This window comes from Schistocerca nitens, chromosome 5 (genome assembly GCF_023898315.1).
Source record: "Schistocerca nitens isolate TAMUIC-IGC-003100 chromosome 5, iqSchNite1.1, whole genome shotgun sequence".
In the NCBI taxonomy this organism is placed as follows: Eukaryota; Metazoa; Arthropoda; class Insecta; order Orthoptera; family Acrididae; genus Schistocerca; species Schistocerca nitens.
Window position 1 is genome coordinate 192,472,576 of NC_064618.1, and position 26,484 is coordinate 192,499,059.

Consider the following 26,484-nt stretch of genomic DNA (forward strand, 5'->3'; position numbering starts at 1 on the left):
ACGAAGGAATTGCAATGGGCTAGAGCAAGCGAGTAGAGTGGCTGGGGGAGAGTCCTCACGTTGTTTCTTGTCAAGAATTCCCTCACGATGTGGTGGGTGCTGGTGCACTGTACTGATAAAGCAAGCAGTCTCTGTCCTCCCCTCAGGCAGTTTGCCTCTAACATCGTCCATAAATATCCTCAGAACACACAGTAGAACTTGCTTATGAGTGTCTGGCCATGTGGGAAAATTTGTTACGGAATAAATGTCATGAAAACCCTCTGGCATCTATGTCGCTGCGAACTTGGCGCGCAATTTTGAGCCGCTGAGAAAATGGTGTCTTCCAGTCTTACGATTGCTGCTGTGTTTCAGGCTCACAATTCGTGATTCTTCGGTAGCTACGACCATGGACAGATAACTAGGATCGGCCAGAACTGCTGTTTTCAGTTCAGTAGATGCCTCATCCTGACGGTCATATTGCTCATCGTTGAGAGAAAGAGGAACGAACATAGCTGCAATTCGTCTCTGTTCACTTCATCAACTAGAATGTGTTGTCACTTCCCGTATGGAATTCCAATGATTTCGCTCATATCACGGCTTGTGTGACTTCTGTCCTTGCAGATAGATTTCAGTGATCTCGCGATCTTTTCCGGATTTGCGTGTCATGACGATCGGCCCGAACGTTTCTCGTTCTCCTCAACCTCCCTACCATCTATATAACTCTTAGACTACTCCAGTTATCTTGCTGGGCTCAGAACTTGCTCACCCACCAAAGACCTCTCTTAGCAGGTCACTGGTTTCAGCTGGTTTTGTGTAGCTTAAAACTTCATACCGATCTTTTATTCTTTCAAGTCAGACATTTCTAGATACACGGATAAAATATAATATGCTACAAAGAAATCAACAACAATGTTCACACCCCGACGCACTCTCAGTGACGCCACGTGGCAGAATAATAGCCACAAGACACAACTGGAGGCGCCTAGCGGCGTAAGCCTGAACTACTGATTACTTGTTTATAGTGTTCAGATTCTCGTAAATTTTGGATATCACGTGGTATACTTCACTCTCAAATTTACGATACTAGTATTCTGTAGTTGGTTAAGCCAGCTATTTATTGAGTAAAAAAGTAAGAGCACCGAACATAACATTGGTCGCCCCTAGAGAAATCATTAAAAACCTCATTTAATACCTTGTAATTCTGCCCCTGGACTTGATAGCCGCATGGATTCGATTAGGAACTGGGTTTTCAGCAAATTTGGGGTGGGGGTGTGGTGGGGGGTGGAAGGTGGGTGGTGGGTATGCTAATGTCGGCGTTTTACCCACTGTTCCCACATGATCCATAGATCTCCTGTGGGGTTCAAGTCAAGTGACTTTGCAAACTAATCGAGATGTGTTCAGGAAAGCAGTTACGTATTCTCCCAGATGGATAAAATTTGCTGTTGCCGTTTTGCAGAATATAGATATCAATAACGTATTACCAGGCAGATGTTGACTGAAAAGTAACACGTGATAATTCAGAATGTTGAAATAAACGTTGCAGTTCATTCAGCGGTCATCTCAATTAGCTGGCACCGTTCGTGACAAGAAAAACACCCGTAAGACGTCACAGACCCCACCGGCTTGAACTTAACCTAGCACACATTCAGGACGAAGTGCTTCATTTGGCCTTCGGTACACTCGACGGCGTGCGTCATTTGAATACAAACAGAAACGTGATTCATCAGACTGCATCACGTTCAACCATTTCCACCTTTCAGCTACTGTCCACGTTAGATGATTTATAGCCCACTGAAGGTACGCATCATTATGTGCCTATGCGAGCAACGACCTCTTGCGTGTCCAAAGTTCATTTCCTGCTGATTCTGTCGTAATGATCCCCCGCTGACACGTGGGGATGTACCTTCATCCAGTGCCTTCAGAAATTACTGTGCGGTTTAGAATGCATTTTGGTTCCTCTCAGTCAGGATATTTTCTGACCACAATTCTGACTTCATGTTTCATGGCCACGTCTGATACGCGCCGCTAATCCCGCAGGACAGAACAGATAATATAAATTCTGGAAGGGGGCCAAAATAAGATGCTGTCTGTTACTCTCGAACATACAACTTCATTATTTGATCAAACACACAGATTTAATCCTTGGGACATAATTACCGGCTGAAAGCCTCTTTAATTTAAAAACGGCTAAGGCCAATAACTTAAAACGCAAGCATAATAAGAAATTTAAAAGGCAAGCCTTATCTTAACACAGTTCTTTAGTTAGGCTGAAGTAGACAAGTTGAATTCAAATCGGCTGAAGGCTTAACACTTAAAAGTCCATAACATTAATTTTTTTTTAAGTACGAAAGGCCTTACTGGAAACATTTTAAATGCCAAAGGGCTTACCTGAAACAATACTTTAAATTAGGCTGATGGCCTTAAGAGCAAACAACTCTAATTTAAGATAAAAAGCGGCTAGAAGCCATAGAAGTATAAACAACAAGAAAAATTTTAAAAAATAGGGCTGTACACCAAAGGGCGCTCAGATGTTCGAGGGTCGGCCTGGAATTCAATCACTAACGCTCGCTTAATTGAGATAGGCAGTCGGCCCAACCATTTTCAACCCTCTAAGAACCCAACCGACAGATAGTCAACAGACCAATCATGAAGATCAGTTCCGCTCCACACTTTTACCACAACTCAAACGATGCTAACAGCGGAGTCTGGAACAACAAGAAGAACGGATCACAGACAACTCATAAACGGTGGACGACCCAAATACACGTCGTCTAATCAGATGACCGACCAAACGGACAAGCGAGGTCGTTGCCACTCAAACGTGTGTGTCGACAATCGTCAGGTGAGTGAAGGCTACCCGGTCCTTCCTCGCTATTCCACGCCAACCGACCGACTCGGTAAACACCAGTACGCCGACAGCATTTGAAATAACTTGTCAATCGAAATCACACAAACTATATACAGTTTCACGAACACTTGCACGAAGAACTAGACAATGCCAACAGCAGTGGCAGTCCAATTACAAGGACCAATCACAAGTTGGCACACACAGCCAACACATAACCGATCGACGGCCAAAATACACGTCGTCCGACAAGATGACCGACCGACGACCAACCAAATTCATCCGGACTCAAGTGATATTTGTCGGGAATAATCGCCGAGTGATGGCTATCCGCGCCTCCCTGGTGCTGCATGCCCCACTGGTGCTACGTCGTGACTGCGCCAACCGACCAACTGCTACACATCAGCACGGAGACAGCACTAAAATAACTGGGCAGTGAACATCACAGGCTACACACAATGTCACAAACACTTGGACGAAGAACGCGACCAATGCTAAAAGCAGTGACTGCGCAATCACCAGGACGAACTTCGAGTTGAGACACACCGCCAACCATAAGCGATCGGCGAGCAAATACACGTCGTCCGGTAAGACGACCAACCGACGATCAACCAAGACCATCCTCAGCCATGTGTGCTGGCATCGGTCGGGCGAATCATGGCTATCCGAACCTCACTGCCGCTCCATCCCGACCAAACGTCTGCCGCGTCCCAGCTGTCCGATTGCCAGGTCCGAACTCCACTGCTGGCGCGTTCCCACTGACTTCATTGCCCGGTGCGAACTGCGCTGCTGGCGCGCTCCAACTCCACTGGACGACACACGACGACCAGGAAGTAATAGCAGGCCAGCAAAGATAATACGGCAGGACCTACACTCCTGGAAATTGAAATAAGAACACCGTGAATTCATTGTCCCAGGAAGGGGAAACTTTATTGACACATTCCTGGGGTCAGATACATCACATGATCACACTGACAGAACCACAGGCACATAGACACAGGCAACAGAGCATGCACAATGTCGGCACTAGTACAGTGAATATCCACCTTTCGCAGCAATGCAGGCTGCTATTCTCCCATGGAGACGGTCGTAGAGATGCTGGATGTAGTCCTGTGGAACGGCTTGCCATGCCATTTCCACCTGGCGCCTCAGTTGGACCAGCGTTTGTGCTGGACGTGCAGACCGCGTGAGACGACGCTTCATCCAGTCCCAAACATGCTCAATGGGGGACAGATCCGGAGATCTTGGTGGCCAGGGTAGTTGACTTACACCTTCTAGAGCACGTTGGGTGGCACGGGATACATGCGGACGTGCATTGTCCTGTTGGAACAGCAAGTTCCCTTGCCGGTCTAGGAATGGTAGAACGATGGGTTCGATGACGGTTTGGATGTACCGTGCACTACTCAGTGTCCCCTCGACGATCACCAGTGGTGTACGGCCAGTGTAGGAGATCGCTCCCCACACCATGATGCCGGGTGTTGGCCCTGTGTGCCTCGGTCGTATGCAGTCCTGATTGTGGCGCTCACCTGCACGGCGCCAAACACGCATACGACCATCATTGACACCAAGGCAGAAGCGACTCTCATCGCTGAAGACGACACGTTTCCATTCGTCCCTCCATTCACGCCTGTCGCGACACCACTGGAGGCGGGCTGCACGATGTTGGGGCGTGAGCGGAAGACGGCCTAACAGTGTGCGGGACCGTAGCCCAGCTTCATGGAGACGGTTGCGAATGGTCCTCGCCGATACCCCAGGAGCAACAGTGTCCCTAATTTGCTGGGAAGTGGCGGTGCGGTCCCCTACGGCACTGCGTAGGATCCTACGGTCTTGGCGTGCATCCGTGCGTCGCTGCGGTCCGGTCCCAGGTCGACGGGCACGTGCACCTTCCGCCGACCACTGGCGACAACATCGATGTACTGTGGAGACCTCACGCCCCACGTGTTGAGCAATTCGGCGGTACGTCCACCCGGCCTCCCGCATGCCCACTATACGCCCTCGCTCAAAGTCCGTCAACTGCACATACGGTTCACGTCCACGCTGTCGCGGCATGCTACCAGTGTTAAAGACTGCGATGGAGCTCCGTATGCCACGGCAAACTGGCTGACACTGACGGCGGCGGTGCACAAATGCTGCGCAGCTAGCGCCATTCGACGGCCAACACCGCGGTTCCTGGTGTGCCCGCTGTGCCGTGCGTGTGATCATTGCTTGTACAGCCCTCTCGCAGTGTCCGGAGCAAGTATGGTGGGTCTGACACACCGGTGTCAATGTGTTCTTTTTTCCATTTCCAGGAGTGTATATCAATAAGCGCTGCTGCTGCCGCTCACGGGCAGGCAAGGCAGCAACTCAGTGACGCCAGTAATTGAAATTTAACATAACGATGCGGCAGTACGGTAAAAACAGAGCGTTAAATAATAGATGGCGTGAACACGAGCCACGCTCGGCTCAACGACCGTTATACCACAGTCTTTATGTGCCCTTGGAGCAGCCCACGGCGAAGCACCAACAAATCCAGCAACTCCATGCTCCCTATGACCATAGGCACGGCCAAACACCATTGCCCTTTTTTGTCACTCTGTCATTTCCTTACATTTACTTATGTTTACGTACAATTTCCGTTTCAAACATAAATTTCGCACTGACCGCTACTTCCTTATGCTTACGTAGAGGCAGTGCACATGCTGTGGAACATGTGATTCGACCCCTGAATCATCGGTAAACGCTTAACGATATGTGCGAGCGCACTGGGGCGATAAATTTTTCCTACGGTGAGTTTATAAGAAGGTGTGAGGAGAATTTATATTTTACTGTTGCTGCCTGTTCCTATAGAACTGACTGCACTGCCGTTCACTGTACACAGGGGAGGTGCCGGTGCAGCTGGAGATGACTGCGGCGCTGTGGGCGGTGCTGGCGGTGGTGATGGTTCTGTTGGTGCTGGCCGTGGTGGCAGCGGTGGGGGTGGCCAGGGTGCGGGGGCGGCGCCGGCCGTGCGGCGGCTGTTCGCCTGCTCGCCTCTCGCTCAAGAAGAAAGCCGCCGCCGCCGCCGCAGCAGCAGCAGCAGCAGAGAACTCGGACAAGGATGACCGCAACCCAGACGTCGTGCCTTCGCTAAGCGGCGACTGTGAGGATCCACTGCAGCCATTCCTTAGTCTATATGTTAGCTATATACATGAACTGTTCAGTAATTCGCTTTATTTAAAAGAATTGGTCACAGTCAGTGTGCTCCCTGCCGCCGTTGGATAAGCAGCTGCAGCAGCAAGTCGTATACTCCTAGCTCACTCATCTCTTACATAGTTTAATTCTTAATTTCTTTGCGTGTTTTTGGTACTTGCATTGTTTGATACATAAATTTCGGGCGTATTATAGTATTTGAGAGTTGTAGCATCGCGTTTTAGTACCTGAATAGTGTAAAATCGCGTAGTCTCCTTCCGCTGTCGAGCAGTGTGTCAGCAGTGCGCAAGTAGCAGCATTACTGCATTTACTAGGCAATCTTGTATTTTAATAACCGTTTAAATTTTGTCGATTTGTTTGCGCTCTCTGTAGATTAGTTCAGACGTTCTTTGCAAAACAGTTTTTAGCATGGATAGGGACTGCAACTGCTGTGTTCGGATGAGGCTGAGTTGGCATCCCTTCGCTCCCAGCTTCAGGCAGTGTTGGCTTCGGTCACACAGCTTGAGGCTGTTGCCAATGGGCATCACTGTGGGGGTCCGGATGGGGGTTTGTCGGGGACGGCCAGCTCGTCCCACGCATCCCCCGATCGGACTACGACTGTGGTTGCCCGGGATACTGCCCGCATTGAGGCTGATCCCTCACCTGTGGTAGAGTGGGAGGTCGCCTCAAGGTGTGGCAGGGGGCGAAAGACATTCCGGAGGGCTGAACGGAAGGCCTCTCCAGTTTGTCTGACGAACCGGCTTCAGGCTCTGTCTCCGGCTGATACTGATCTTCGGCCGGACACGGCTGCTTATCCTGTTCCAGAGGTTGCCCCTCAGTCTGCAAGATCCGGGCGGTCGCAGAGGGTGGGCTTACTGGTAGTTGGGAGCTCCAACGTCAGGCGCGTAATGGGGCCCCTTAGGGAAATGGCAGCAAGAGAGGGGAAGAAAACCAATGTGCACTCCGTGTGCATACCGGGGGGAGTCATTCCAGATGTGGAAAGGGTCCTTCCGGATTCCATGAAGGGTACAGGGTGCACCCATCTGCAGGTGGTCGGCACCAATGATGTGTGTCGCTATGGCTCGGAGGAAATCCTCTCTGGCTTCCGGCGGCTATCTGATTTGGTGAAGACTGCCAGTCTCGCTAGCGGGATGAAAGCAGAGCTCACCATCTGCAGCATCGTCGACAGGACTGACTGCGGACCTTTGGTACAGAGCCGAGTGGAGGGTCTGAATCAGAGGCTGAGACGGTTCTGCGACCATGTGGGCTGCAGATTGCTCGACTTGCGCCATAGGGTGGTGGGGTTTCGGGTTCCGCTGGATAGGTCAGGAGTCCACTACACGAAACAAGCGGCTACACGGGTAGCAGGGGTTGTGTGGCGTGGGTTGGGCGGTTTTTTAGGTTAGATGGCCTTGGGCAAGTACAGAAAGGGCAACAGCCTCAACGGGTGCGGGGCAAAGTCAGGACATGCGGGGACCAAGCAGCAATCGGTATTGTAATTGTCAACTGTCGAAGCTGCGTTGGTAAAGTACCGGAACTTCAAGCGCTGATAGAAAGCACCGAAGCTGAAATCGTTATAGGTACAGAAAGCTGGCTTAAGCCAGAGATAAATTCTGCCAAAATTTTTACAAAGGTACAGACGGTGTTTAGGAAGGATATATTGCATGCAACCGGTGGTGGAGTGTTCGTCGCTGTTAGTAGTAGTTTATCCTGTAGTGAAGTAGAAGTGGATAGTTCCTGTGAATTATTATGGGTGGAGGTTACACTCAGCAACCGAGCTAGGTTAATAATTGGCTCCTTTTACCGACCTCCCGACTCAGCAGCGTTAGTGGCAGAACAACTGAGAGAAAATTTGGAATACATTTCACATAAATTTCCTCAGCATGTTATAGTCTTAGGTGGAGATTTCAATTTACCAGATATGGACTGGGACACTCAGATGTTTAGGACGGGTGGTAGGGACAGAGCATCGAGTGACATTATACTGAGTGCACTATCCGAAAATTACCTCGAGCAATTAAACAGAGAACCGACTCGTGGAGATAACATCTTGGACCTACTGATAACAAACAGACCCGAACTTTTCGACTCTGTAAGTGCAGAACAGGGAATCAGTGATCATAAGGCCGTTGCAGCATCCCTGAATATGGAAGTTAATAGGAATATAAAAAAAGGGAGGAAGGTTTATCTGTTTAGCAAGAGTAATAGAAGGCAGATTTCAGACTACCTAACAGATCAAAACGAAAATTTCTGTTCCGACACTGACAATGTTGAGTGTTTATGGAAAAAGTTCAAGGCAATCGTAAAATGCGTTTTAGACAGGCACGTGCCGAGTAAAACTGTGAGGGACGGGAAAAACCCACCGTGGTACAACAACAAAGTTAGGAAACTACTGTGAAAGCAAAGAGAGCTTCACTCCAAGTTTAAACGCAGCCAAACCCTCTCAGACAAACAGAAGCTAAGCGATGTCAAAGTTAGCGTAAGGAGGGCTATGCGAGAAGCGTTCAGTGAATTCGAAAGTAAAATTCTATGTACCGACTTGACAGAAAATCCTAGGAAGTTCTGGTCTTACGTTAAATCAGTAAGTGGCTCGAAACAGCATATCCAGACACTCCGGGATGATGATGGCATTGAAACAGAGGATGACACGCATAAAGCTGAAACACTAAACACCTTTTTCCAAAGCTGTTTCACAGAGGAAGACCGCACTGCAGTTCCTTCTCTAAATCCTCGCACAAACGAAAAAATGGCTGACATCGAAATAAGTGTCCAAGGAATTGAAAAGCAACTGGAATCACTCAACAGAGGAAAGTACACTGGACCTGACGGGATACCAATTCGATTCTACACAGAGTACGCGAAAGAACTTGCCCCCCTTCTAACAGCCGTGTACCGCAAGTCTCTAGAGGAACGGAGGGTTCCAAATGATTGGAAAAGAGCACAGATAGTCCCAGTCTTCAAGAAGGGTCGTCGAGCAGATGCGCCAAACTATAGACCTATATCTCTGACGTCGATCTGTTGTAGAATTTTAGAACATGTTTTTTGCTCGAGTATCATGTCGTTTTTGGAAACCCAGAATCTGCTATGTAGGAATCAACATGGATTCCGGAAACAGCGATCGTGTGAGACCCAACTCGCGTTATTTGTTCATGAGACCCAGAATATATTAGATACAGGCTCCCAGGTAGATGCTATTTTTCTTGACTTCCGGAAGGCGTTCGATACAGTTCCGCACTGTCGCCTGATAAACAAAGTAAGAGCCTACGGAATATCAGACCAGCTGTGTGGCTGGATTGAAGAGTTTTTAGCAAACAGAACACAGCATGTTGTTATCAATGGAGAGACGTCTACAGACGTTAAAGTAACCTCTGGCGTGCCACAGGGGAGTGTTATGGGACCATTGCTTTTCACAATATATATAAATGACCTAGTAGATAGTGTCGGAAGTTCCATGCGGCTTTTCGGGATGATGCTGTAGTATACAGAGAAGTTGCAGCATTAGAAAATTGTAGCGAAATGCAGGAAGATCTGCAGCGGATAGGCACTTGGTGCAGGGAGTGGCAACTGTCCCTTAACATAGACAAATGTAATGTATTGCGAATACATAGAAAGAAGGATCCTTTATTGTATGATTATATGATAGCGGAACAAACACTGGTAGCAGTTACTTCTGTAAAATATCTGGGAGTATGCGTGCGGAACGATTTGAAGTGGAATGATCATATAAAATTAATTGTTGGTAAGGCGGGTACCAGGTTGAGATTCATTGGGAGAGTGCTTAGAAAATGTAGTCCATCAACAAAGGAGGTGGCTTACAAAACACTCGTTCGACCTATACTTGAGTATTGCTCATCAGTGTGGGATCCGTACCAGATCGGGTTGACGGAGGAGATAGAGAAGATCCAAAGAAGAGCGGCGTGTTTCGTCACAGGGTTATTTGGTAACCGTGATAGCGTTACGGAGATGTTTAATAAACTCAAGTGGCAGACTCTGCAAGAGAGGCGCTCTGCATCGCGGTGTAGCTTGCTCGCCAGGTTTCGAGAGGGTGCGTTTCTGGATGAGGTATCGAATATATTGCTTCTCCCTACTTATACCTCCCGAGGAGATCACGAATGTAAAATTAGAGAGATTAGAGCGCGCACGGAGGCTTTCAGATAGTCGTTCTTCCCGCGAACCATACGCGACTGGAACAGGAAAGGGAGGTAATGACAGTGGCACGTAAAGTGCCCTCCGCCACACACCGTTGGGTGGCTTGCGGAGTATAAATGTAGATGTAGATGTAGAATTATTTCAGAAATCGAATCAAGAACAGCTGCCAACATGAGTAACGTAGAAGTAAATATCCTCGGAGTAGTGAAGCAATTTAAATCACTAAAAGCAAGTCTTCTGGTCCAGACTGTATACCAATTAGCTTCCTTTCAGAGTATGCTGATGCATTAGCTCCATACTTAACAATCGTATACAACCGTTAGCTCGACGTATCATCCGTACCAAAAGACTGGAAAGTTTCACAGGTCACACCAATATTCAAGAAACGTAGTTGGAGTAACCCACTTAATTACAGGCCCATATCATTATCGTCTATATGCAGAACGATTCTGGAGCACTGTTAGAACATAATGAATTACCTCGACGAAAATGGTCTATTGACACACAATCAACATGGGTTTAGAAAACATCGTTCCTGTGAAACACAACCAGCTCTTTCCTCACACGAACTGTTGAGTGCTATTGACAAGGAATGTAAGATCGATTCCGTATTTCTGGATTTCGGGAAGGCTTCTGTCATTGTACCATTCAAGCGGCTTGTAGTGAAATTTCGTGCTTATGGAATATCGTCTCAGTTATGTGACTGGATTTGTGACTTCCTGTCAGAGAGGTAACAGTTCGTAGTAATTGACGGAAAGTAATCGAGTAGAACAGAAGTGAGTTCTGGCGTTCCTTAAGGTAGTGTTACAGGCCCTTTGCTGTTCCTTATCTATATACACGATTTGGGAGACAATCTAAGCAGCCGTCTCAGGTTGTTGTCAGATGACGCTGTCGTTTATGGACTAATAAAGTCATCATCAGAAGATCAAAACAAATTGAAAACTACTTAGAAAAGATATCTCTATGGTTTAAAAATTGGCAGTTGACCCTAAATATCGAAAAGTATGAGGTCATCCACAAGAGTGACAAAAGGAATTCGTTAACCTTCGGTTACACGATAAATCATTCAAATCTAAAGGCCGTAAATTCAACTAAATACCTAGGAATTACGATCATGAGCAATTTAAATTGGAAGGAACACATAGAAAATGTTTTGGAGAAGGCTAACCAAAGAATGCGTTTTATTGGCAGGGCACTTAGAAAATGTAACAGATCTACTGAGGAGACTGCCTAAACTACCCTTGTCTGACCTCTTTTAGAACAGTGCTGCGCGGCGTGGGATTCTTACCAGATAGGACTGACGGAGTACATCGAAAATTTAAAAGAAGGGCAGCACGTTTTGTATTATGGCGAAGTACGGGAGAGAGTGTCACTGAAATGATACAGGATTTGGGCTGGACATCATTTTATTACGCGTTTTTCGTTGCGACGGAATCTTATCCAATCACCAACTTTCTCAAAAAAAAAAAAAAAATGGTTCAAATGGTTCTGAGCACTATGGGACTTAACATCTGAGGTCATCAGTCCCCTAGAACTTAGAACTACTTAAACCTAACTAACCTAAGAACATCACACACATATATGCCCGAGGCAGGATTCGAACCTGCGACCGTAGCGGTCGCGGGGTTCCAGACTGAAGAGCCTAGAGCCACTCGGCCACACCGGCCAGCAACCAACTTTCTCCTATGAAACTGAAAATATTTTTTTGATACAGAGCTACGTAGGCTAAAAATATCACCACGATAATATAAGGGAAATCAGAGCTCATACAGAACGATATATGTGTTCGTTCTTTCCGCGCGCTACACGAGATTGAAATAATAGAAAATTGTGAGGAGTTACTTGATTGAGAAGTAGCGGCTCCGATCTGGTAAACTGACGAAACGGCAGGGAGAACGGTGTGCTGACCAAATGCCCCTGCACATTCGCATCCGGTGACGTATGTGAAATGATGATGACACGGGGCAGGTTGGTACCATTGCGCCTTCATGGCCTGTTCGGGCGGAGTTACAGGTTTTTTTTCACATTCAGATATCGTAACTTTCGCACATCCGTTCTGCTTGATGTAGAAAGCTATCGTCTTGTTGCGAGACAAACTGTAGGCCCATTAGCCTCCAAACACTCTGTAACGTACAAAGGTAATTTATGAGTAACCATTCCCCTACTAATGTTAAAGTACTGGCCTCATTGGTACTGAGACATCTGACGGTGTGAGGATCGCATCTTTATATTAACGCGTCGTAAAAGACCACAGAGTTATGAAAATTGTGCTGAACTGGCGTCTTCATTCCAGTCAACGAAGACCAAACGCTCATTGACTACTTATTTACAGTTTTCAAGTGAACTTTTATGTACAATATGTACATAAAGGCTGAGAAGTGTTATGTTTGGGTGTGTGATGTCAGAGACCTATGTAGTGTTGGTGGGAAAGGGATTGGATTAATAAATCTGGCACTTTGTTGCTGTCTATCGTTGACAGCGTATTGTAAAGCGGTGTAATCGTGTTCTGTTCACTTAGAAGTGAAATAATGAACGACCAGAAAGTTACTGCTCTTCCCTCACTGTTAGTTATGTTACTAGTATGTTGCACAAATCGCTTCCATTTAGGAACTTCTGATACATGTAGAGAGTGTTTCGATAAATGGAGTCACTTACCACACATTGATAAGCGGGTGTCAATACCTATGATGGAATTAGGATGATCATATTCAAGTCTAGAGTCCAATATTCTATAATCCATTACTTAACATAGGTTGAAATAGCTGAAGTTCCCCGACTCCTATGTGACCTATTTCTCTTGCAGAGGACGCTAATTTAAGCCTCTGGCCCTCTTCAGATTTTGGGAGATCTGAAACTGGAGTAACGCATTTGGTACCCCTCATGCTGTGAAAATTAACAGCAAATACAATGAAGCTGTCACTGTTGAATGTATACTATACTGACAACAAGTTACCTTGGACAGGTCTTTCAGTGTGGTAGGCAGTTGACAGCCTAGCTGTTCAGCCTTTTTACTCTATAGCTAACTTAACAACGACAAATAAGTACTCACTAGATAAACGGAAAATATCTCCACTATATAAATAAGAGGTAGTGATTTTATTTTGTCTACTCACATTGGAGAAATGCACAAGAATTTCTGAGGTGGTATGGTCTGTTTGTAAACTGAAGTGCTAGCAGCACTTGTGCTGCGGGAGTCACCATTCCCAGAAGAAAGCTACAGCTGCCGTACAGGATGACTAAGAATCAATTTCCCTTCTAACACTGCAGAACAGTATGTAGAGATATACGTGGAATATGTCCATAAGCATTTGCTGCGTTAGGATTACTACTATATTCCGAGCAGCGTTAACACAGAATGTGCAAAATAATCACCCTATGAGCGTGTCTCCAATGAAGTGCCACCCGTGCAGTGGCTGCAGCAGACAGCCACTCAGAGCAGTGCGTGCGACAGCACAAACTCCTCTAAACTAACAGGAATCTCGTCACTGGGTCGCTCATATGGTACAGCCTATGGGCGTGTATTCTCAAGTCGTGTAGGCCTGTGAGATCAAGCTGTTAACTTACATACCACACTTCCCAGTTCTGATATTGGGTTCCAGTTAGGTCACTAGGCAACAGATCAGTAATATCACATCAGCTGCCCAGTATCAGTGATAGCCCGCCATCAAGTGATAGGCTTATACGTATAAGGAGTGTTGAAATGAGAATTTATTGAACGCCGTAACAACCAAACCGAATGTAATGTAATGCTTTGGGATAAAGTAGTGAGACATCTCTGGACGCGAAGCATGCGTCGTGACGTCACCCTTAAAAAGTTAGAAGTTGTACCGTCACGATTCAGGGTGATTCTTACCGTCTTTTTCGACACCTGAGGACCGATACTCATCGTATTCCTCAAACACGGAATTACCCATTGACAGTGACATGTACTGCGAGACAGTCCATGGTCTTTGCAAGTCCATGAAGAGAAGACTGTGTTGGCAGTTCAGAGAGGGAGTGATTCTGCTCCACGAAAACGCGCGTCTACACGTCTCCAAGGTCACACGAAGCGTAGTGACCAAGTTCAGGTGTGAGGAGTTTGAGCGTCCCTCCTAAGGCCCAAACATGTCGCCCTGCGACTTCCATCTGTTTGGCCCACTAAAAGGACACCTCAAAGGAAAGCACTTCATCTCGGACCATGAACTGAAGGCCACAGTGGTGGACCGGTTCCAGTCACAGCCACAGGAGTTTGGGGAACGGAGATTCTTTCGGCTTGTGAAACAGTGGAATAGTTGACCTCATGCTTCTGGTGATAAGCTTTGAATAAAGACTTCAGTAACATCCGGAATGTTGTTGCGTACCTTTTCTTTCGAACACTCATCATATCATGAGTCAAAAAATTCCGTCTTCTATGGAGAGGATGCCATTATGTTCCTTCATTCACACTGTAGCTAAATTGCATTCAACATTGTCTAATGATATCATGATACTTTTAGTGGCCTGCCTCTGTTCTGCATTGCTATGAACACCGGTAGACAGGAAAGTCCACAATACACTATCCGACCTTGGTCATTTTCTCCAGTAAGCTCAAATAACTGTAATGAGACAGAACCGTCATCGACAGCTCATTTCTACTAATTTCTAATATTGTTTCAGCTCAAGGCGCTGTTCTCGCTTTGGGAGGCAATCGTATCATAAATAGGCGAGGATGGTCAACGACCAAATGCAGCTCATTTTCTACATTTCATGCAATGACAATGGATAAAGTATAAAGCGACTGCAACGAAGTAATTGTACATGCTGATGCTGGCAGCGAAGTAATTGTACATGCTGGTTGATATTATGGTTTCAGCACTGTGAGGAGACGTAACAGAATGGCAGAAAGGAGCTATTGCTGTTGCTTGTAAAGGTACTTGAATTACGTAACCATTACGGCACCTCACCTCAACCTCTCAATACCAGCAATATTCTGCTGTATTTCTGTAAAATTGTTAACATAATTCTGTGACAACATTCAGATTTTATTTCATTAATGTGGAGGTACTTCGATACATCGATATGTATTTATTGCAGTGATATTATTCTTATGTGTATTCTTTCTTGTGTCACTACGATTATTGACGTACTTGTAACTCTGATTTTTGGGGCGCGTAAGCGGTCATTAGAGAGTCAAGTTTTGGTCGTCATCTTAAAAAGACGCAAATTGTAGTCAGTTTATGAAATGTGAACTTTAACAGTGAGGAAGATATTTTCAAGTATGTTTTATATTGTGGAACGATGATTTGGAACGAGTTACGTGATATTGCAACAAAAGTAATAAAAAAGAAGTGTAACTTAAATTCGGAGTGCTGATTACTTTTTTACATCACCATTGTCCTAACTTGCGAAAGTTTATTCTTCAAGAATGGTTTATGAAACACATCTATAAAACTTTTGAATATCGCAGAATAACACCTATAACTCTTTGCATCCGAGCTTGGAATCATCAGTACCTAGATTTTCGACGATTGAGCCATCAGTTCACGACGAGACCAGCAAGGGAAACATGAAAAGATGAGTGCCTAGTGTATTCATTATTACAAGAAATGACCTTATTAACTGTGCTCTAACGATACCTGCCACACAATATAACTTTGTTGTTGCCCGAAAATGCAATATTTAGCAGCGTGAGCAACACTACAATTATAATTAATTTTTGACCTTTGTTGTGGTAGGATTGTTAGATGCTCAATTGCGTTATCCTCTTGTTCCTTGTCACAGAAGGAAGCAATATTAGAATCTGAGGTATCGTCACCAGCGCGATTATTAAAGACAGAGCAAAAGCTCACATTATAAAAAAAAATGGGAAAAAAATTGGTCATGCCCATACCAAAGGACCCATCCCAGAATTGGTCTGGCACGATTTAGGGAAAACAAAAAACCTAGAGCAGTATGGCGGGATGGGAATTTGAACTGTCATCCTCTAGAGTACGAGGCAAGTGTGCCAACCACTGCCGGCCGGAGTGGCCGAGCGGTTCTAGGCGCTACAGGTGGAACCGCGCGACCGCTGCGGTCGCAGGCTCGAATCCTGCCTCGGGCATGGATGTGTGTGGTGTCTTTAGGTTAGTTAGATTTAAGTAATTCTAAGTTCTAGGGGACTGACGACCTCAGAAGTAAAGACCCATAGTGATCAGAGCCATTTGAACCATTTGCCAACCACTGCGCCACTTCGTGCGCTCATTGTCACAGAGACATCAGACTCGCGAGCGACAACAGGTTATGAGTTCATCGGCTGTTTCCTGCTAATACCTTCCTGGGTTACTTGTTAGGGGCCACAAAGAGGTCCTGCAGTCATCGCAGATGAGCCATTCACAGAATAGCAGTGTCATTGCGGAATGAGTGTAAGGAGTGTCAGTCCAAAATCATTTTAGTGGTTCAAATGGTTCAAATGGCTCTGAGCACTATGGGACTTAATTGTTGAGGTCATCAGTCCCTTAGAATTTAGAACTACTTAAATCTAACTAACCTAAGGACATCACACACATCCATGCTCAAGGCAGGATTCGAACCAGCGACCGTAGCGGTCTCGTTGTTCCAGACTGTAGCGCCTAGAACCGCTAGGCCACTCCGGTCGGCTCACTTTAGTGCATATAAATCTCAGGGAGGAGGTGCCCTTACGCAGATACTTGTGAGCCACATCGTATCTGTGATGCCGTATGATCTTGTATTACTAACAATGGGTATAATAAAACACTAAAGGTTGAATTTTATTATTAAAAGCTTATTACCATCAGCGTTAAGTACGCTGGCTGAAGAGTCTAAGATGTCCGGTGACAATATGGGTGTTGTAAGCTGCTAGCAATTACGATTATTTTGCTACTAGCAGATTGTAATGTTGAACAGTGTGGCTTTAGATAGTCTAGGCCCTGGTCATCATCATAATTAGGTTTCTGTCCTAGGGCACGTCTTCCGTTGTCGTTCTGCATGTAGTTCTATCATTTTCTAACCTCTTTGTTTCCTCATACGCCGGCCAGTGTGGCCGTGCGGTTCTAGGCGCTTCAGTCTGGAACCGCGTAACCGCTACGGTCTTAGGTTCAAATCCTGCCTCGGGCATGGATGTGTGTGATGTCCTTAGGTTAGTTAGGTTTAATTAGTTCTAAGTTATAGGTGACTGATGACTCCAGAAGTTAAGTCGCATACTGCTCAGAGACATTTGAACCATTTCCTCATACGTTTCTTCTACCTTTATACTGTTCGCCATCTGATATCATCTTCCTCCGTTCACCGTTCCTTTCATAGCATCCATAAGTAAAAAGTCTCTTTTCATCCAATGCCCAAGTCAGTTGCTTTACATCTTCTTTATTACCTTTAAAATATCTCTCTCTTCCCGCACTTGTTTCACCATCTCCTCATTTCTTTTTGTCCTCCTCTAAATCCACATCTCAAATACTTCTACTCTTCTTCCTTCCTCTCTCCTTAGAGTCCATGTTTCAGTTCTATACAATACCATTGTCCATAAAAGTACTTCGGCAGTGTCTTCCTCAGGTTCCTGCCCATGCACACACATCGAAGCCCACTATTTTTATTAAATGCCTTCTTGTCAATGGCTATACTGATTTTCACCTCCTTATACATCTTATTTCGTCCGTAATTATACTCCCCAGACATGTGGAAGCGCCTGCATCTCGTGGTCGTGCGGTAGCGTTCTCGCTTCCCACACCCGGGTCCCCGGGTTCGATTCCCGGTGGGGTCAGGGATTTTTTCTGCCTCGTGATGGCTGGGTGTTGTGTGATGTCCTTAAGTTAGTTAGGTTTAAGTAGTTCTAAGCTCTAGGTGAGTGATGACCATAGATGGTAAGTCCCATAGTGCTCAGAGCCATGTGGAAGCACTAACATCTTCTATATCTTCCTGTCCTAACTTTGTAGATTTTCTTACTATCCTTGAATTTGTCACCATACGTTTCGTCTTTTTCTTATTTACTCTTATTCTGAATTCCTTAAGGGTTTTATTTAATTATTTTAACATTCAATGCATACTTCTTTCGCTCCCTGCCAATAAAGCCATATCACACGCAAATCGAATCCCACTGCCACCAACCTACACTCCTCTTTTTCGTTTGTGAATAATAAGCTCCAAGTATATTTGAACACTTTGCCTCATTCCCTTCCAATTTTTCTTTCCTCTGTCATCTCGTTCCCAGGCCAAGCAAAAAATTAATTAATTAATTAATTAATTAATTAATTAATTAAGAGGCGGATCTTATGTACTGACGGCCAGGAACCGGCAATCAAGGTGGACGGTGGTTGTTAAAAATCGCATAAAATTGCCGGTAGAAACAGCTCTTGTGTTCCATAGTGCTACCAGCGGCCTATCTAGCACAAGGACTGTGTGTTTGGATATGAACGTATCATTTCCATCTCGTACAGTTTAATGCCAGATGTGCATTGTTTATTGCTTACAATAGAGAGACAGCATCAGCATGAAAGCACACCCTCTCATAAAGCAGCTTCTTTGAGGCAAATGTTTCCTGCCAATAACATTCCTGAAAAGGACTGGCGTGCTCAGACTCCAGAGCTGAACCAAATAGGACAATTTTGGGCTGAGTTCGAACGTCGACTTCTATCCAGACACAAGGAACCAACATCACTGGTTTTGGCTAAGGAAGAATCGGCTGTCTCTCCTCCACAGACTCAAAAAACTCTTCAAAAATATCCGCAGAGGTGCTAGAGCTCTCATAAAGGCGAAGGGTGGAAAACACTTCATATTAATTTTCACTCATGGGTGTCCAGATATTTTTAATCAGAGAGTATGCAGTTTTGGCGCCATGTGACTTTTCTTATAAACTAGAAAATTGATAAAGCACATGTAATTGGAATTATAAGCAATTTAATTTTTCAATATGAACAACATGGAAACACCACTTTGTTATATAGAAAATACGTGCCAATTTACTAATATTTCCATTCTCTCTCCTCTTCAAAGTGCATAATATAGGTTTTTCTCCATCGAATTGCTTGTTTTACGTCTCGGCGAAGTTCCAACAGTACTGGCGCATCATGTTCTCGTTCCAACTGCCCATACTTCCTTCACTTTCATTTCTTGATAGAAGCACTGTGTTCTGCACTGACAGCTGACATCATCCTTATTCTAAGGGAATACTCAAAGTCACGAGCAAAAAATTAAATTTAGAAGATCCTCAAGCAGCCTAAACTCTTGATCTCCTCATCATGTCGGTTACAACAGAGCTACCTGAGAAAATTAATAACAAGCATCTATAATGAAAGCCATTTGAGACTCAAAACTAAAACCGAATACCATGTTTCGAATATTAATGTCCTACAAGCACATCATATATCCATTTGGCTTCCGACGGATAAAGGAATTTAACTCATTAAGAGTTGAAGCATTTTGTGAGTCTTTCAAAAACTATTTGATTTCTCTTACGGTGGTCGGCGAGATGCAGCGAGCAATTTGGCTAATTGAGCAGGGACACTAGATCAGTAGTGCATGGTAAAAGTTGATCATAGGAAACCAACTGGAGGCATACTAACATAGTCCGTCCAGTTGCGGTGGCTACTGCGTCTGTAGGGCTTGGTGATCAGCACATTTCCCTAATAAGCAGGAGACCCAGGTTCGAATCCCGGACCGTCATAAATTTTTAACTTGCCGAACTGATATAAATCAGCTCCCACTATCAGCTAATGCCTTTAACTCCTTTGCGTCTTGACTATTTCATTTGTTCAAACTTTGCGTGAAAAAGATTGTAATAGAGTTCTTCTGGCCAAAATAGGGACAGTTCCAAATATCGTGACAAAAAATAAAAACACCTTCGGCCGTCCTTATGTTTTTTTTTTTTTTTTTTTTTTTTTTTTTTTTTTGCCGCTGCCAGTTTCAACGCCTCATTATGTCGTTTTCAGGCTGTTTTGAATGGTTCTGTCAGTTGGCAGTTGATGGTTGGAGTGCTGACACTTTATCTGCGAATCGAGTAATGCTGGCAACTGATGGGTTATGCACGGGGCTCGTATCAACCTGTACCGCATCAAAACAGCCTGAAGATGGCGCAATGGAGCCTTGAAACTGGTAGCGACAAAATAAAATAAAATCATAGGGACGGCTGTAGGTGTTCTTATTTTTGGCCACCAGAATAAACGACAGTCGTCACAGAGACCTCCTGTTAAAAGGATGGACATAGAAAAGTTCCAAATACACTCCTGGAAATGGAAAAAAGAACACATTGACACCGGTGTGTCAGACCCACCATACTTGCTCCGGACACTGCGAGAGGGCTGTACAAGCAATGATCACACGCACGGCACAGCGGACACACCAGGAACCGCGGTGTTGGCCGTCGAATGGCGCTAGCTGCGCAGCATTTGTGCACCGCCGCCGTCAGTGTCAGCCAGTTTGCCGTGGCATACGGAGCTCCATCGCAGTCTTTAACACTGGTAGCATGCTGCGACAGCGTGGACGTGAACCGTATGTTGCAGTTGACGGACTTTGAGCGAGGGCGTATAGTGGGCATGCGGGAGGCCGGGTGGACGTACCGCCGAATTGCTCAACACGTGGGGCGTGAGGTCTCCACAGTACATCGATGTTGTCGCCAGTGGTCGGCGGAAGGTGCACGTGCCCGTCGACCTGGGACCGGACCGCAGCGACGCACGGATGCACGCCAAGACCGTAGGATCCTACGCAGTGCTGTAGGGGACCGCACCGCCACTTCCCAGCAAATTAGGGACACTGTTGCTCCTGGGGTATCGGCGAGGACCATTCGCAACCGTCTCCATGAAGCTGGGCTACGGTCCCGCACACCGTTAGGCCGTCTTCTGCTCACGCCCAAACATCGTGCAGCCCGCCTCCAGTGGTGTCGCGACAGGCGTGAATGGAGGGACGAATGGAGACGTGTCGTCTTCAGCGATGAGAGTCGCTTCTGCCTTGGTGCCAATGATGGTCGTATGCGTGTTTGGCGCCGTGCAGGTGAGCGCCACAATCAAGACTGCATACGACCGAGGCACACAGGGCCAACACCCGGCATCATGGTGTGGGGAGCGATCTCCTACACTGGCCGTACACCACTGGTGATCGTCGAGGGGACACTGAATAGTGCACGGTACATCCAAACCGTCATTCAACCCATCGTTCTACCATTCCTAGACCAGCAAGGGAACTTGCTGTTCCAACAGGACAATGCACGTCCGCATGTATCCCGTGCCACCCAACGTGCTCTAGAAGGTGTAAGTCAACTACCCTGGCCAGCAAGATCTCCGGATCTGTCCCCCATTGAGCATGTTTGGGACTGGATGAAGCGTCGTCTCACGCGGTCTGCACGTCCAGCACGAACGCTGGTCCAACTGAGGCGCCAGGTGGAAATGGCATGGCAAGCCGTTCCACAGGACTACATCCAGCATCTCTACGATTGTCTCCATGGGAGAATAGCAGCCTGCATTGCTGCGAAAGGTGGATATACACTGTAGTAGTGCCGACATTGTGCATGCTCTGTTGCCTGTGTCTATGTGCCTGTGGTTCTGTCAGTGTGATCATGTGATGTATCTGACCCCAGGAATGTGTCAATAAAGTTTCCCCTTCCTGGGACAATGAATTCACGGTGTTCTTATTTCAATTTCCAGGAGTGTATATTTGATATAAACTTACCAGTCCATGCGCAACAACTGCAGTATCAGCTACATACTCATAATAATGGAAATAGTATCCGAATTATGAAATACATATCCTTGGTGAAGATGTCTTTTTACATAAGGAGTGGTAGTTGTAAAACGTGGTGCAGAATATGACTTTTTTACTATCATGTTTTGTTTCGGCACTGCTACCGCTACCTTCAAAAATATGTTAGTTCATCTTCTTTGTGAACGAAGAACGTGTTTTTCACCTTCATGATACGCTGCGCCACCACACATCATTATATCATTGGAAGCATGCAGATTGTCATGGTGGCTGCCACTGTTGCTACAACACAGGGTCAGAGCCGGAGGCTGCATCGTCGCCCAGAGGGACACCGGTTGCGCCGGATCCAGAGCCGCCGCCCCCACCTCCACCCCAGGCTGCGGGTGGCCTGCGGACACAGCCGCCCTCGCAGGTCTTCAGCGTCTGCTCCTCCACCCCCGGCGCTTACGTGTCGCACCCGGTATGTTATCTTACACTTGACCCCTCGTCCATTCAAGTTGTACAGCAACACTTTTGATTCTTTAATTGTTCCCCAAATGCAATTTGCTCCAAGTAATAGATTGTCGATCTGAATTTAACAGTGATCGAACTACTACTGATCGTTGACAGAGTCCTAGTAACATGGATTTCTTAATATTGCATAAGAGAGGTTTGGTTAAGTGACAACCAACAGCTGTTAAGAATTTGAGAAAAGGCATTATTAACAATCAGCTGTTTATTATAAACCAATATGCCTACCAGTTTCCGTCATAGACCACCATCATCAAAGACCCCTGTTATAAAGGTCTATGGCCAAAACCGATAGACATATAGATCTATAACAAAACAGCTGACCATTAATAATGCATTTTCTCATTGCATTATAAATCTAGTGACAAAAAAGTGCTCATTTTCACAGTTTGACATTCAACCTTCGGTTAGAGGCTATTTCGTCAGAGGCAAACTACTACATCATTATGCCCCCTGCCCCCCAAAATCTCTCGCCACCTTACCCTGCCGTCCCCTCCCCATTCCAGTTCATCCAGTTTCCTCTCAGTATTTTACTGGCTATTAAAACGAAACCGTCTAACACTATACACCACAGTGAATTTTCAGCTGAACCCCTAGCCAATCCTTAAACTTCTAAAACATACATATTTATATCGCCCACTCACCGACTATGATTTCACCAGCTATTAAAACTAAACGGCCGATCAATATACAGCTATTATCTTGGCTATGTTCTTAAGTATCTAAATAGCTTTGCGTCATGTTCCAATATATTTAATTATTTATAAAACAATGTAACAGATGAAACTTATAGTATTTCTAAGTCAAAAATACATAATCGCGCGTGTGCTAAGGCACGCTTGCACGCGCGCACACAAACACACACACACAAATTTTGCGCGATATTTAAAAGTATCGAACAACTTGTATTACTTAAAAAGAACCTAATGTCACCCTAATTGCGTAATTTGGCATCCAGGTAAAAGTACCTGCATGACCTGTATTAAATATAAAAAATTGAAAAGCAATGTAACTTACAATTATTTCCATGTTCGAGATGTATATGAAAAATACTACACAAACACAATGTTTTTGTCAAATATAACAATGTTATTCTTAGTTGTAAAAATAATATTTCAACCGCCGCATTTTTATAGCTTTTTACTGTTACATGTGTGAAGAGAAAATATTGCTCGTGATGTCTTCTACGGAAAACAGGCGCAATTATTGCTTTCCTATTACACACATCTACGACTGGATGATTTCTGTCGTTTATGCCACAGAGCCCGGAGATGATACTGTTGACGAGTCGAAATTGGTAGCCTAAACAAAAGGCTGTTGGAATACCTTTTTTACACTTTATCGACTTGTTTCAGTCCCACACTTCATTATTTCAAGTTGTAATTACATTTTATGTTATTTTCATGTCAAAATATGTAAAGGGCGTAACTTAAAGAATTTCAAAGCATTATTCAAAAAACACACACGATGTTTGTTTCGAGTGTCATCAGGCTTTTTCCACATTCAAAATATACATCAAAATATCTATAGGGTACTATGTATGTTAAAAAATGCATCAGCAACACACGCAATGTTGATGTCAAATTTTACAGTTTATCTCCACATACGAAATATCTGTCCAAATATATAATGCTCATAGGCATTTCGGTCTTGTGCCTACTTCAGGATGCGTTGCTCATGGAACCATTTCAGGGAGAAAGGAGATAATGCAACAGGGTCTACACAGAAACATATAACTGACGTTATTACCTGACTATAACAGCTTTTTAAATTAACTTTAATCGAGAAATTACACGAAGTTGCGTTCCACTGTTGTTATACACACCAATTTTACGTATCCCGACACTTAAGCACAATGGACCATACGAGATACGACGCGGTTTTATGAGGTCGTTAATATGTTACAGCATTTAATTACAGTTTCGTGACACAACAACAACTTTGTAGTATGTCAGATACGTTATGTAAACAAAAAACATGGCCATACAATACAACGTGAAGAAAGACAATGATGGAACAAGCTTCCACACAGAGACAAAAGTTAAATCTCGATAATACAATCTCATCACTAAAATAAAATTATTTATCAATTATCTAAAGATTCTGAGAACAAAACGCATGCAGATAGTTTATTCCTAAATACAAAAATAATAATAAAAGGTAGCTGATTTTATTAATTAAAATATGAAGGTATCAGGTATAAAAAACAGGTGACACTAATGTAACAAGCTAATTGTTCTGCAACATTAAAAAACAAACAACAAGTGGACTGGATAAAGTCACTACTGATGGAAGTTACAGGTCTCACATCACTTATGGATGAACGTAGCTCTATCTATGTATCGCACATTGAAAAATCCAGAACACAAAATAATTTGTTCTATAATGTAATAAAACACACTTCAGTACCATGCTGATATAACTTATGGCTTGAAGTGCATTAGTCGACAAGAAGAGTCTGATCTTTTTACACACTGCTAACTACATGGTCGTGCAGCAAAACAGCATGTTGAACTATAGTAGCACAAATATGTATAGATATATGAGGACTGCTTTGCCTTCAGCAATCAACTCTCAAACAACTTTCATCTAATTTTCAGTGTCAGTCAAACATTACAGACAGTCGGTAGTGCACAAAACGTGTTGCGACTTCTGCTGAGAATACTAAGTTACACTATCACACAATTGACACTACATGACAGTTTGCTTCGTACATAAGCATTTTGTAGAAAAGTGGTAAGAAATTGTCCTATTCACCAGATTTTATAGCAGTAGATGTAAAAAATTGCCCCGTGTACAAAACGTTTATCATCGTTTGCTGATAATTCGAACTTATGAACTCTCACAGGGTATTCATCTCTTGGTCTCCCTCTACGATTCTTACCCTCCACGCTGCCCTCTCTACTTCGACCATCATCAGTTAATTTGCTCCCCAAACAGCAAAACTCGTTTACTACTTTAAGCATCTCATTTCCTAATCTAATTCCCGCAGCATCAATCGATTTAATTCGACTACATTCCATTATCCTCGTTTTGCTTTTGTTGATGTTCATGTTATATCTTCCTTTCAAGACACTGTCCATTCCGTTCAGCTGTTTTTCCAGGTCCTTTGCTGTCTCTGACAGAATTATAATGTCATCGATGAACCTCAAAGTTTTTATTTCTTCTCCATGGATTTTAATTCCAACTCCGAATTTTTCTTTTGTTTCGTTTACTGCTTGCTCAATATACAGATTGAATAACATCAGGGATAGGGTACAACCCTGTCTCACTTCCTTCCCAACCACTGCTTCCCTTACATGCCCCTGGTGTTAACTGTTGTTGTTGTTGTGGTCTTCAGTCCTGAGACTGGTTTGATGCAGCTCTCCATGCTACTCTATCCTGTGCAAGCTTCTTCATCTCCCAGCACCTACAGCAACCTACATCCTTCTGAATCTGCTTGGTGTATTCATCTCTTGGTCTCCCTCTATGATTTTTACCCTCCACGCTGCCCTCCAGTACCAAATTGGTGATCCCTTGATGCCTCAGAACATGTCCTACCAACCGATCCCTTCTTCTAGTGACGTTGTGCCACAAACGCCTCTTCTCCCCAATCTTATTCAACACCTCCTGATTAGTTATGTGATCTACCCATCTAATCTTCAACATTCATCTGTAGCACCACATTTCGAAAGCTTCTATTCTCTTCTTGTCTAAACTATTTATCGTCCATGTTTCACTTCCATACATGGTTACACTCCATACAAATACTTTCAGAAACGACTTCCTGACACTTAAATCTATACCCGATGTTAACAAATTTCTCTTCTTCAGAAACGCTTTCCTTGCCATTGCCAGTCTACCTTTTATACCCTCTCTACTTCGGCCATCATCAGTTATTTTGCTCCCCAAATAGCAAAACTCCTTTACTACTTTAAGTGTCTCATTTCCCAATCTAATACCCTCAGCATCACCCGACTTAATTCGACTACATTCCATTATCCTCGTTTTGCTTTTGTTGATGTTCATCTTATATCGTCCTTTCAAGACACTATCCATTCCGTTCAACTGCTCTTCCAAGTCCTTTGCTGTCTCTTACAGAATTACAGTGTCATCGGCGAACCTCAAAGTTTTTATTTCTTCTCCATGGATTTTAATACCTACTCCGAATTTTTCTTTTGTTTCTTTCACTGCTTGCTCAATATACAGATTGAATAACATCGGGGAGAGTATACAAC